Genomic DNA, 14,682 nt, shown 5'->3' with positions numbered 1-14,682 from the left:
ATGACTGATATAGTGTTACAATGAATATAATCAAACTAATATATAGAGTAATTAATTGTGAAATACAGACATGAAACATAGTAGGTAAACACTTTCTGCAAAGCTATGACAGAGCTTACAAAACAAATTATTTCTTATGTAGATGCAGCAACACTCATAACTTGGAGTTGAAAAAAATCCGGCAATTTATCTGGAGGGAATTTGGCATTAGCAAAAACTGCTAAAAAAGTATCTGTAAGCAGTGCAGAAGATGTCGTTAACCAAAACTTATTTGGGAATCATAATTTATTATTCGAAAATAATCCACTTTTTTTCCAAAAATTGGGCAGGGACTGGAATAACAAAGATAAATTATATCTGGATGTTGAACAAAATAACTTAATTTCATTAGAACAATTACTGAAAAAGATAAAAAGGTAAAAATAACTGGATATCGGAAATCTCAAAAATCAGAGGGGCCCTTTCGTCAGGGTGGAAAAACATACTACAAAATAATAATGAAAACAATATTAGTGCCTTTAAAATTTCAGATGACTTAGTTTTCACTTATAAAAACAGCCTTTTAGCCATGAACAAGTGTTTTAACAAAATAATTAAATATATCATAGTGGCAAATGTTTAGATGACCTCATATCAAATATAATAAAAAGTATGATCGACGAAATAGTTTGGTTTTGTTATCATTTAAGTTAGTTTGAACATGTGTACTGTATGTGCCAGTACGTGTGTTGGTATCTGCAGGACTCATACCGATTTCAGAATTCGAAGGCACCCAAGATAGTATTTAACGTGTCCTTAATGCTAAACCTGTAAAGTTCATCGTTAGGAAAAGAGCATCACATTTATTTACCATATGTTTATCACATAACAGATTAACCACTCATTATGTTTCTTAGATTATATGTTCTTCCCTATAACGCATTGAAAACTCCATTCCTTATGTATAACTTTTTTACAACGATATAAGTAATACTATTCGCTGGAAATAATCGCGGAAAATGTTCTTAAATACACATAAACCGAAGCATTTATTAGACAATATATAATTTTCTCTAATATAACTTGTATTTTTATCCATATGACAATCTACCATCGTTATTCCCGATTATTATTCTCACACTTATCAGCAGGTAATAATCAAACTAGGGGTAGGTAAATGAAAAAAAAACAATATTCATTTTTGACACTTGAAATTGTTTGAAACCTTTCAATAATCATTTCGGTTGCATACAACAAACCATAAAATGTACATGGTATTTTCTTCTAAATCGCATAGTGCTTAAGCGTTTGTCTCTAAATCTATGTGATGTACGGTTTGACGTTAATGGAGATCTAGGTCACTCCTTGTCAAAACCACTTACGGATGGAACTTTTTGACCATTTGGGATCAGTCAGTGTCCTCACGTTAACTATATCCCATAAGAATGTCGTTGTCAAATAAAGCGTAAAATCCACCGCGAAAGCGAAGTTCGAGTCTTATTTATCAGAGGGGATCATGAGTAAATGTGTTTGTCGACAGGAGTCGTGTTTGGTTATTAAGCTTTTAGAATAAGTGTTAAGTACCATGATTAAGCCTTTTTTGTCAATCGGGAGACCGACAGTTGACCCCATTTTTCTGATATAGCTACATGAAACGTGTTAACAATGTTAACCATTTGGTTCCCAGGTACATTGTAGCTGTCCGTCAGTTTACGGTGATCAAAAACATTTTTTCCAACATTCTTTGCTCCGCAAAAACGACGTGCCCAGGGTTTGTTTCTATTTACGTTTTCGTAAGATTTGATTCCTTCTCGAAAACAAACCTCAGTTGAAAATCACAATTAAATAACACATTCATTTCATAACAAGATTCCAAAATGAACAGTGTCTGACACTGGCTGTCAAATGAAACAATAAATCCACGAAACGAATTCAATTCGTGATTGGAACAATCGTTTTTCAGCATGTACCATAGCCAAAAATATCGTCATAACCATTTTCGAACTGCAGCATAATAATGCTGTCATTATTTATTTACATTTAGTGGTGAACAAAGTATACCATCACACGCGAATTATTATTATGTTCATGGAACCAACCAATCCGCGTGGCTGTAGAGTTGAGTATACGTGCTTAGGAAAATTTTGTAATGGCGCTAGGATTAGGCATTACATGATCGTCACATTGTAAAATGTAAAAACCTTTTTGTTACGTTACAGTGCAGAGCTACAAGTTTACGGAAAGGCCACGCACTGACAGGGAACCCATATCCATTGTAAAGGGGGTTTATCTTAACCGTTCACTTGTTCCGTAGTAGTTACGTTGGCGATTTAATAGTCTACGTTCCAAAATACACATACATAGAGGCATGGATTTTCCTTCGGCAAATGACGCAATTCTTCTGGACTTTATCACACTGTTCACACAGTGCCAGATGGTTGCATCCAAGGTACAGCACTCCTTTCCGTCGGATATGGCATAGGGAGCAGTGTAGTTTCAGTCTAAGAGCAGCATTTTCTTTCCGTAAATCTGTGCATAAAGGTTTTCATTTTAGGTACAAAATTTCCAGCAAAAAAGTCACATGCTAAAATGCGGTTGTTCATTAGGGCAATTTTCTTTTCTTTCAACCTTTTACACTTTGCTACCTCTTTGCATCATTACAATGTGTAACGGCGACAAAGGTGATAGGGGCATTTTGCATTCTTAAACGTTTCTGTGTCGCTGGGACATTGTTGTTTTGTTTTTCTCAAGTGACGTTTTCTTCTATATTCTATACCTACCGAGTAGAAGTCGAAAAGGTGAAAAAAGCGAAAAGGCACTGTTTCTAATTTTCATATTTCGTACATTAACCTAAGTGTGATGATTTTTTACGATCGACATAGTGTCACATATGAACAACATTGTATGTGCTTTGAATGTTTCAATGAAGATATGTATTAAAGTGATTACCGAGTTTCGTGGGCGTGTCACATTTTGTTTATAATTTTTCATATATCGATTTTGTTTTAAATTATGTTGCCCTATTATGTTCCAAAAGTCCCCAACCGCCAAGCTGCTGCTAACTGGCATATGGCTCAAGAGGTCATAGTCTCTAGCAAATACAAGACAGTCATTAAAACGTTAACAAGGTAGTGAAAGGGGTTACTGGCAGTTTAATGTATATTAAGTCAGAAACTTGGACAAAATTGAACTTTCTGGCCTTATACTATTGTGGTACTGGGAAATTGTTTATTAGATACCTTCAATAGTTTGTGTGTTGACCGCTGATTTCTGTCCCAGTGTTGTTTGCCGTTGTTTTTCCTGTAAAATACCAATTGAGATTACAGAATAAAAATGTAAATCTAGAAAGTTTGAGTATGTAAGTAACAAAAATAAAACATTGATAATGATACTTGTTCGACTTACCATGTTTGTATTTATTTACGGTGCACTTGTCTCAAATGATAAAGATTTCTTTCTGAAAAGTAAAATGAACACTTTAATTTTTTTGTCAAATGTTTTTTTTTTGGTTTTGTCCAGACCTATTTTTGTTTGTTTCGAATGTAATGAAATGTCACTGAAAATACCCGTATTAAACCGTCGTAAAGTTTCCCTTCTTCATAGTTACAAACCTTTGGTGCTTATTACACTAGTACATATCGCGGTTGTTCGATATTCAAGAGCTTGCTCCGAATATCATGACTTTTGACTCCTGCCTGATGACATACAATTTACAACATAGCGTTTTCAAAGATGCAGGTTAATGAAGACTATGAACACTTTTAATAGTCACCAATATGATGTGATTCTGAGATAAATTCTTTGTGATTTGAGATGGATTTATATATATATGTATATCCTCATTATGCTCATTAATGTGTCTTGTTGCTTGGTTGTCACCACCCCAGATGTAGCTCTAAGGACGTGACCTTACTTGGAGTTAACCGAAACGTATAAGGCTGATGTCGTCAATAGAAAAGATAACGGTAACCCCTCTGGAACACCTAGTTTGAATTTCCTTGAACTTTTGAAATGCCTCCAGGTAAAAATTCCTTTGTTCATATTTCAATTTTATTAGTTGTGAGTTCGAACCACATTATTATTGTCTTGGGTTATTTTCTAGGGGTAAATGTCAAGCATAAATAATTCAGTTTCTTATACTCATCGAATTACTGTAAATATATCAGTTGTTATCTTCAGGAATAAACGGTGTTTGGCCAAAGAAGTAGAATTCCGGTAAGAAACAAGGTTCATGTACATGTGCCTGTTACCTCCTATTTTTAACAACCTCTTACCGGCAATGATGTTTAAACAAGACAGCGGTTAAAGCTGTCTAGAAAAGGAAACGCTTTATATAGCAAATTTTCTAATGTATACATACACTCATAACATATTAGGATTTTTTTTATATATTACGTCGTTATCTGACAGTGATAGAATAAGTATAGAGGTCATAAAAATTTATATGGTCGGATTTTCCCGAAGCGTAAAAGTCTCATATCAGGTATGGTAGTGCATTGAGCGTAAAAGTCATCTGTTCTTATAAAGGAAACATTTTTGACGATAGGGTGGATCATCATATCGTTTTAGGTCTTCAAAATCAATCTTATCATTCAATTAATCCACTGCTTGTGTACACAGACATGGACGAGAAAGGAAACAACTAATTACAAATAAACAATGAAGTGTGTTGAAGAACGGGTAAACGTGCCCTGAACAACATATGCATGCATGTGACACTATTTGATTGTTCCTCCCTTGAAAGAACGGGAAGAATGTAAGTCTTTAATTTTCTAAGACAACCTTAACAAATTATTGGTCATGTTATAAGAAACAGTATATAATGGAGTTTTTTTAATATGCTGTCGTGCTTGTTGCTGACTTCCTTTTGTATGGAATAAACCACAAAGTATTACATATTGTTAGCGCTAGTGGGGTCTTAATGTGGGAGGAAACCCATATTAGCGGGAAGGTAAGAAAGGAGTGAAAGGAACTAATGAAATGAGCTGAGAGATTTCGGAATAGGGGAGTGTGATGGTGGGTGGACCGGGAAATGGGGGACGCAACTGCCAATGGATGTGTATTTCCTATTTTATTTATTTATCTTTAGTTCAATTTGCAGCGGGTATACCACCCGGTACCCCCGGGGGGACTCAACTGCTTTTGTAGTGTTCTGTATGTATATATAGTACGTGTTGGGCATAAAGGAGGAAACCCTAAACCTCCTGTAATCTAATTATATAACAATTATTGGGAGGATTGCAGCCGCCCTGGGTATGCTAGGATATTATTGTAATAAGAATGTTGGTGTATGTTGATAAACTAGGAATAAGTTCGCTGTGTTTAGAATACAGTCTTTAAATTGAAATTTGATTGATTTTATGTTTGTTTAATACAAAAGGCATCAATGGTGATTTTAGCGGCAAGATGTTCTAACAGACTGCAGGTATTCCTATAGGATCAAACTGTGCTGCTCTTCGGACCGACTTGTTTTTGTTTTCATATGAGGCTGAAATTTTGATGAACTAATCATGAAAGTTGACAAAGCCCTTGCAAGATCCTACAATGTCACCATAAGATCAATCGACCATGTACTATATCTTAATAATACGAAATGTATCGATGATTTCGATCATGTGTACCCTCCTGGACTCACAATAAAGGTCACCATACACATTTACTTTAGCCGTTTGTCTCTATCCCTTTCCTGATATTAACATCCCATCATAAAATGGTTAATGAGTGGTATGAGAAAGAAAATAGGTAAATTATATAGTCGCTATCATGTCCTCTTAAAAAATGTTTTTTTTGTGTGATAATTATGATTATAATTATAATTACGATATCTTTCTTAACAGAACAGACTAAACGCTAAACTTAGTGATAGCTATGTATATGGAGTTTGTAGCCAAGACTGACGATCTGGGGAATACCATTAGATTTAAGCGGTACCAGGGTCGAACATTCCATAAAGATACACCTGGTAATGTTTGAGATCGCTTGGCTGGTATAGCCTCATTACAATGCAGGCCAGATGATGTGTTGCTCTGCACATTTCCAAAATCAGGTAGGAGATTTTAATAGATTTTTTACAAGCAAGAAGTACCGCTGTGTATTAAATCAATATCAAAGAATAGAGATACAAATTTCCCTATAATGGATCTCCTTTTTAAATATTTATATTCCATCCGTCGTGCGGTTGGCCGGCCAGCCGGCAATTTTTCCTTTTACACGCTACTAGTCCTGAACTGCTGAGAAGATATTTATTAGACTGGTGAATATTGAAAGCTCCATAGCACATATTTATATATTTGTATATCCTTTATCTACATTGAACATGTTAAATAAATATAAATATTTTGTTTTGCGTATATTTTCAAAGGTACACATTGGGTGTTCAATATGGCCAGAATGTTACAAACCAAGACCCTTCAATACTACGGAACACCAGAGATGCTCGCGATCGACTATCGGGATGTTGAAGTATTCAATAGAATGAAATCACCTAGAATGCTTCATACGCATATGACCTATCCATGTATACCTAAAGCGGCAGCAACTGGACAAATGAAAATCATAAACGTATTGCGGAACCCGAAAGGCGTGGCTTGTTCCTACTACACGTACCTGTGTAAAGTTGAAACCGATGAATATAATGGCAGCATTGATAGATACGTTGTAAATATAACTGAATCAGGTACTATTTACAGGTCCCCTAAACTTATTGTCAGATTCTTTTTCATTCTGAAGCTAATATAAGCGTAAAACAGTGTTTCTTTTATATAAAGTTATTCTATTTGAGGGTGTCATGTTTGCTAAGTGAAGTATAATTCATTTGATATCTTACATATACAATTGCATTTGGTTATATATATGGAAATGAAAATTTTAATTCGCCCTTGAAATAACATATATGAATTACTTTTGTGTCATATAAATATTGTTATATTTTGTAGTAAACTACCAATTTCTCGTGTTGCTTTTTAGTTATAGGATCTAGTGGATCATGGTTTATACACACGAGGGAATGGAAAACTGCTAAGCTAACAAATCCAGATCCAAAGATATTGGTTCAGAGATATGAAGATCTGCAAAAAAGGTACACAATTAAAATAATTTCGTTATTTATACATGTAGAGGAAATAAAGAAATACATGTCACAGTAGTAACCATACACCAGATTTTAAGCATAAAGCATCAATGTTGACTATTGGGAAGTAAAATGCCAATACTAGCTAACCCCCACCACCCCCGCCACACAAACACGAAAACTCACACTCACACCCTGTGCTGTAAGTATGTAATAGATGGCGTAAACATGATAATATCATCGTTTCTTTGGTATAAACCAGAAAAAGAATTGTATTATACCTTTTCAGAACGTATATAAGAATATCGTGAGAATAGCAGACTTTCTGAAAGTCGATCATGAAGAAACTTTATTGAAGAAAGTGGAAGTCGCTGTATCGATTGAAAACATGAGGAAGCAGCATGCAACACATATCGGTGAACGTGAACTTTGGAAGCACAAAGGAGATAATGGAAGACTTCCGATATACTGGAAAGGTAAGAAAGGAAGCATATTGTAGTAACATAATTATTATAGTAATATATGCTTTAACTTCATGGCGTTTTAATGCTACATATTAACCTGTTGTACACACTCTGTTACGATGTCTTTTGGCCAGTTGCAAGAGTATTAGCCCAATTATTTGTAAATTGATAAGCTGAAAACTTTAAGTTAAGAAATTTGTTTGATTTTGATTCATGTTTGTATCATTAAGATCATTTCAGCAGTATTTAGTATTAAACAAATACGTCTATATTGTGATTAAAATCAATATTGCATTGAATTTACCCACGTCACTATATATACGTCGTTCTTGGGGCGTGAATTCATTAATGTAGTATTTATCCTTTAAAACTCAAATTGAATATTATGATTTAATTACAAATTGAGAAGCCGAATATACTACAAATTAAATAGATGGCAGTTCAGATGAAAGTAGGTGAACGTTTAAATAAGGAAAATATTTGAAATTCATTAACTGTTACTTTATCAACATATTCAGTATAAATCTATGAATATATGATATTAGGTCATACAATGCGTGATTTTATTTTGGGAAAAAATTGTCACAAAACTTGACAGATTTTATTGTAATTGCGTAACGACGATATCATCACAGTATTTATTTGTAATGTTGAGCAAGAACACGTTGCCTACATATGCCATTGTTCTATCTTCTAACCCGATTTCATCTTACTGTAGGAATTATCGGTGATTGGAAAAACATACTAACGGTGACTCAGAATGAAACATTTGATGCCCTCTACAAAGAAAAGATCAGTGACATGGGTATCAATATCGAGTTCGATTATGAATGATATTTTTTAATATATTGCTTTAACCAATGCAGACTTTTGTTAAGTAGTTTATGGAGATGACATCAAATTCGCAATGACAGATTTTGAAACCTCTGTCTTTGAAAGACCTATCTTTATAATTTATTGGTCAACACTGAACATTTTATTCAGAAAGACTAAGTTATTACAACAGGCTGTAATGTGATACATAAGCTATGACAAGGAAACAACACCATATTCTGAATCTGATGTCTACTGATGAAGTATAAACATAATCAAAGTCTGTATTTAGATAGTACATTAAAAGAATGACGTTTGTTCTGTCTAGAGAAGGCTATTAACTTAGCCTTTACACATTAATATTGGAATATTATCACAGCATACACATAATGATAAACATATAAGTATTAAAGTATATACACTGGCTAATAATATATAAACCTTCGATAAGTATGATATGTGTGATCTGTCCAGGGTTCATGCAATTTCGGTGCATGGATGAGTTTACATTTAAAAGAGAAAGAAAATGATTTCTAGATTTTTGTATAGTTTTGTATGACCACACTGTTAGTGCAATTGGTGTCCTAGCATACAAAACGTACTTGAGGTTATGAACAGACATTATCCTTTAGATGTTATAACTTAACGCATATTTGTGTATCAATTGATTGCTTTTCAAATATTACTACTGCACCATATGAACTTTTTATTCTACAATAGTATTACATTGTAGCTGTGACATATCTTTGCGTCGAGAAATGTTTTCACCAAAAGTCATAACGTAAGAGGACATCCTTACATACAAACCACCATTATATTTTAAATATGAGCCCGAGTCTGTGTTAACGTTTAAAGACTTAATTATATCTTTCCAGTATTTGATTTAAATCTACAATCCAAAGATTTAACCATCGGCGGAATCATCAGTAAGTAGCATTCAACCGCACGTGCTAGTCCTCTATTCAGTTTCATATACATCAAAAATTATTGCGTCATGTTTCCTTTAAATCCCCATATTTACATCATATATTTAGTAACGTAATTATTCTGTGGTCTAGTAATGGCCTAGACGGAAGTCGAGATCTCATAATCCATTGGCTTCTTCCTTTTAAAGGAAGTGAGAGGGGAAAACAATAAGGCGATAACTGAAACAACATACATACATGTACTGTATAACCTAAAATGACGTCATCTTTACCCAAGATAGAATCAATTATGAACAGTGCAAAATAAATAGTTATAAATACTACTATATATTGTTATAATAATAATAATATACACTACAAATTTGCATATTTATAGTTGATAGTTGTTGTTTTTGTGAACAAATGCACCTAGTATTAATAATATCAATTAATCGAAATGTTTTTCAACACGTAAAAAAGTTTCATTCAGTCCTTCAAAAATCAGCAAATTTAAGGCAACACACCAGAAATGATAAACGTTGATGATAAAAAAATATGATAAAAACCATATTATCCGGAAAGGTAAGTACTGCCTATGTCACATGTAGCACGAACCCGTTTACATAGTTTTGTGTCGCATCATATCCGGGGAAGTATTTTAGTTTCCGGATAAAAATGAAAAAAAGAAGAAAACCAACGCCACTTTTCAGTGAATCTTGGAATTTCAAAGAGAAACTGGAGTTGTCTACATGAGTATGTATTATGACATCGATGGTATTTAGGTATAATCTATATGAGACCACATACATCATTAATTGCCACGTTTGCGTTGAATAGTGTAAATATAATTTAGAACACACAATTTGTAAACAGAGTTTTACAACAGATTATTCAATAAACGAAGCAAGTGTTATGCTTCATCGGATGGAAAGGCTGTTGTATAAATGCTCGGAAAACAGCACTGGTTTGCAGGAAATATCCAATCCATAAAATATTTATCAATATCCTAAAGCCTAATTTAAATGCAAATATCTAGTATACTATGACAAATTATAAAAAGCTATGCTCCTTGAAGTGTTATGACATCAAAATTAGATGGATAATGAAATGCTTACAGTTGGTCAACGATGTAATCTAGATTGTTCGACTTTTATATTTTTGAGCAATTTCTGATAATCACTGAATAAATTCATTAACATTAAAGCGATGAGACTGAGACTAATCCGAAAAGATAGCAATAGTGTGGACCATCCATTCAAAAGCAGCATTATGTATTAAACATGATCATTTGATGATTTTAAAAAACGAGATCACAAAAGTTTCCACTCCGTGTCAAAGAGATTTCAAAAACATCAACATCAGCCTTAACAATTAGGACTAGGGCAGTGATATCAACAGGGCAAACTTAACAGCGTTATCAAAACCCATCGACCTTCAAACAATCAAAAAGCTTATTTCCAAATAAAATCATGATGTCAACGGTAGAACATTCCATAATTTTAATCAATCTCCACCTTTGAAAACGCTATGCTGTAAAGTCCGTCAACACCCGACATCCTTAAGGTATCAAGCAAATAATAAAATTCGGCGAAACGGTTTGAGTTTTCAGTAATGAATATTTGGATGGAACAGAAATAAAAGAGGTTAAGCATACCACACAGTAATCAGTCTCGAAATAAAGGGGGTATACAATTCACAGATAATGCTAAAAGGTACCGAACTGTTCAGAATGAAAGTTTATACCAGTGAGAAGGTACCAGCCACAGGTCGGTGGGATTTCTCCTGGTTCTCCGGTTTTCCTCCGTCACCACAACGTGGCACTTTAAATGAACATAGCTGTAAATAGGATGTAGAACACAAACCTTAAATGAATATAGCTACTATCAAGACGTGAAGCAAAACACCAAACGAATATTTGAAATTTTGATGATTAAGACAAACTTAACACAGATATGTCATTCTGGGAAATTCCGTACCTTTTAGGATATGATGTAAATAGTATATCTACACTTTTATACAAGGCAGATACCTACATGTATGTACACTCAATTGTAGAAAGAAAATAGTGCAAATATATAAGTGTAAAACAATAATTTTGTTAGCAACAAAGAAATTAACGAACCATCAATATTTTGTTTTTGTTTTATTGCCTGCTTTGTTTTAAAGTAGCATGTATTAAAGTAATGCGGCAACTCATATACACGAATTTAAGTGCATTCATCACTCTTTTCTGAAGTGGTAGAGGTTATTTGTACTTAACAGATGCGTCCATTTACATAAATAACCTTATCTACTGTTTATGTCACCTCAGCTTGATCAGTTGTCCACAAAACTGTGAAGATGGATTCATTTAAGTGATTACAACAGACATGAAAACAGGGTTGTTCCTCATTACTCAATTCAGACTTATAACAAAAAAAGCGTCCATCAGAAATAATGTAAAGTGCCGGTAATTTTTGTTATGTATCATAATAACAGTTTTTTATGTTTTCAATTTTGGTACAATTTATAACAATTAACTCGATAAATGGGCAATAACATGGCGTTATAACATGTTTTAATCCATTCAACATTCGTTTAATATTTACCGGTCCATACGATGTTTATGTTTAGATGGGTTCACATGTATTATTATTTTTGTCTACCAGCCAAATATTTTATCATCACAGGAAATAACCAGTAAGCAGCATTTAAATGCACATGCATATCCCTCCTTTCGGTTGCCAATACATCGGGACGCGATGTGTTATGTTTCCTCTTAACCCTCATATACACATCCTGTTGATGTAACTATCTCGCGACGGAGCGGAAATTGAGGTATCCGGATACCACATTCTTCTTCATCGAATAGAACAAGTGACAGGAAAACATAGGAAGGAATTAAAGGACACTGCATAACCTGACATGTCTACCTCATCAAAAGCCCAAATAGAATCATCAGAGCACGATATACTGTATAAAATTCGCATATATATCGTTGCTCTTCCTGTTAACAAAGGGGGCATATTATTAATAGCATTAATCAACCACATCGTTATGCAACATAGACAAAACCTTTGTTTAGTCATTTAAAGATTGTAAACATTTATATATCCCGAAAAGCAAAACATTATTCTCCGGAAAGGTATGTGTTTCCATACCACCTGTAGCTCGATCCCGTTCATATTGTTATGTATGACTGCAAATCCATGATAATATGTTGGTTACTAACTAATTGCTCTATAAGTAAACGAATCTTTAATCCTGGACCGTGACATCGGATTACAAATACGGGTATATCATTAAGAGAATGCACCTTCCAATGAATCATGTGATTTTGGAAGGGTATATGAGCATGTATGTTAAATATAAACGGCATGTAGTTATACTCATATAAGAACACAAACAAAGGTAATTCATTAATAAATCTCTACATTTCTGCTTCATTATAACTTTTAAACACACGAGTTGCTGGGACTAGTCATGTTTTAAAGCGTACTCAACAGATTATTTTCAAAAGGCGAATCAACCATTTTACTTTAATAGAATGCGAGGCTGGTATATTATTACTTGGATAAAAGAATAAACGTGTCACGGTCGTGAAATTATTCATCACATTCAGCGAGTTAGGTTGTGGTGTAGCTATTGAAACATTCACATTACATTAGCATACAGGAAATACCCAACCCCGCGATATATATAGACTACGCTCAAATCTGCTCTACCATCTAACACGACGTCATTTTAAGTTAGATTCAAGAGTTTTATTTAGACCCCACGGTTTGGTAAATAGTTATTAAAGTAATAAAGAAAAATCAATCGTTATATATGTTCACTTGTGATTGACACTTGTGAAAATATAAGGAGATGCTGCAACTCTGAAATATTATCAAATAGACAGTTGTTTTGAAATCCTCTTTAGGTTTAAAGTAGAACGAAATGACAATATTGAAACGACAGTATTCGACTAAGATATAAAACATACTCACGTGTACCATCAAATGGGTCCGAAATTCATTGCAATGTTACTGTGACAGCTAAGGTGGCCGATATGAAGTGTCAACTTAAAAATTCAATAAACTCACGTATATATGGGACGGAGACTTCCGGATAAAACCGGATTCAGTCCAATGAGGTATTTCCTGTTATGGATTCGTTGTTCCGAATTGTTCAGCAGTTACCCTTGTCTATCAGACACATACCACACTTAAAAAGCACACATCTGACATATTGACTCATCTAAGAGCTAACAAAATAATGGTTTATAATGTATTTTGGAATCCAAATGTTTTTTGGGAATTTTAACACGATATGTGCAGCGAATTCCAGTATTGTTCAAAACAAAAAGTCATACAGATTATTAACATTTTGAAATACTTTCCTGAAATAGTCATCATAAAGGATGCTTAAACTGGTAACCGTGTAACTGGTAACTGGTAACCGTGTAACTGGTAACTGGTAACCGTGTAACTAGTAACCGTGTAACTGGTAACTGGTAACCGTGTAACTGGTAACTGTTAACTGTGTAACTGGTAACCGTGTAACTGGTAACTGGTAACCGTGTAACTGGTAACCGTGTAACTGGTAACCGTGTAACTGGTAACTGGTAACTGGTAAACGTGTAACTGGTAACTGGTAACCGTGTAACTGATAACTGGTAACCGTGTAACTGGTAACCGTGTAACTGGTAACTGGTAACCGTGTAACTAGTAATTGGTAACCGTGTAACTGGTAACCGTGTTACTGGTAACCGTGTAACTGGTAACTGTTAACTGTGTAACTGGTAACCGTGTAGCTGGTAACTGTTAACTGTGTAACTGGTAACCGTGTAGCTGGTAACTGGTAACCGTGTAACTGGTTACAGTGTAACTCGTTAACGTGTAACTGGTTACCGTGTAACTGGTCACCGTGTAACTGATAACTGGTAACCGTGTAACTGGTAACCTTGTAACTGGTAACCGTGTAACTGGTAACTGGTAACCGTGTAACTGTCACGATGTTTACAGCGTCCGAGGGTTGTCTACGGCTGATATGTCACCTGTATTTTGAGTTTATCAACACTTGTGTTCGTTTCGTTATGTTTAACTTGATATGAAAATGTAAAATATTATCAAATACTTCCTAACAAGAATAAGTTAAAGCAATGTCGCTCGAAATACGAGTACTTAACCGTTAGACTTCGACTTTCATTTCTGTCGAAGCATTAACCAAGGCTGTGACTGGCTGTCATAGTAACGATACGAGAACAATATTTCAAGAGAAAAATATCTACAATATTTGCTGGAATGGCAAGAGACATCTGGAATAACTACTTTAAGGAAATAGACGAATTACAGGTTATTAGATTGTTTATACTATTGTTAAAATGTTCCAATAATGATGGATGAACATTTGCACTTGCACCATAATTCGCTTCGGTGCATCCCATTGTCCCAAATCAACATGTATAAAACGTATAGATATATTGAAGCAA

At 34.3% G+C, this 14,682-nt stretch overlaps 1 long non-coding RNA gene across 1 annotated transcript; it reads right to left on the bottom strand.

The window, feature by feature from the left end:
* Window positions 1-1,121: 1,121 nt before the first annotated feature.
* Window positions 1,122-13,265, bottom strand: LOC110457982. The gene is made up of 4 exons (XR_002463750.1): window positions 13,199-13,265; window positions 3,385-3,436; window positions 3,219-3,279; window positions 1,122-2,508 (listed from the first exon to the last, which is right to left on the bottom strand). It is a non-coding gene; the product is annotated as an uncharacterized LOC110457982 (long non-coding RNA).
* Between the last annotated feature and the right edge of the window lie 1,417 nt (window positions 13,266-14,682).

Source organism: Mizuhopecten yessoensis, unplaced genomic scaffold (assembly GCF_002113885.1).
Source record: "Mizuhopecten yessoensis strain PY_sf001 unplaced genomic scaffold, ASM211388v2 scaffold9385, whole genome shotgun sequence".
Taxonomy (NCBI): domain Eukaryota; kingdom Metazoa; phylum Mollusca; class Bivalvia; order Pectinida; family Pectinidae; genus Mizuhopecten; species Mizuhopecten yessoensis.
Note: the sequence above shows the minus strand (reverse complement) of the source record. Positions and strands in the feature narration are given on the sequence as shown.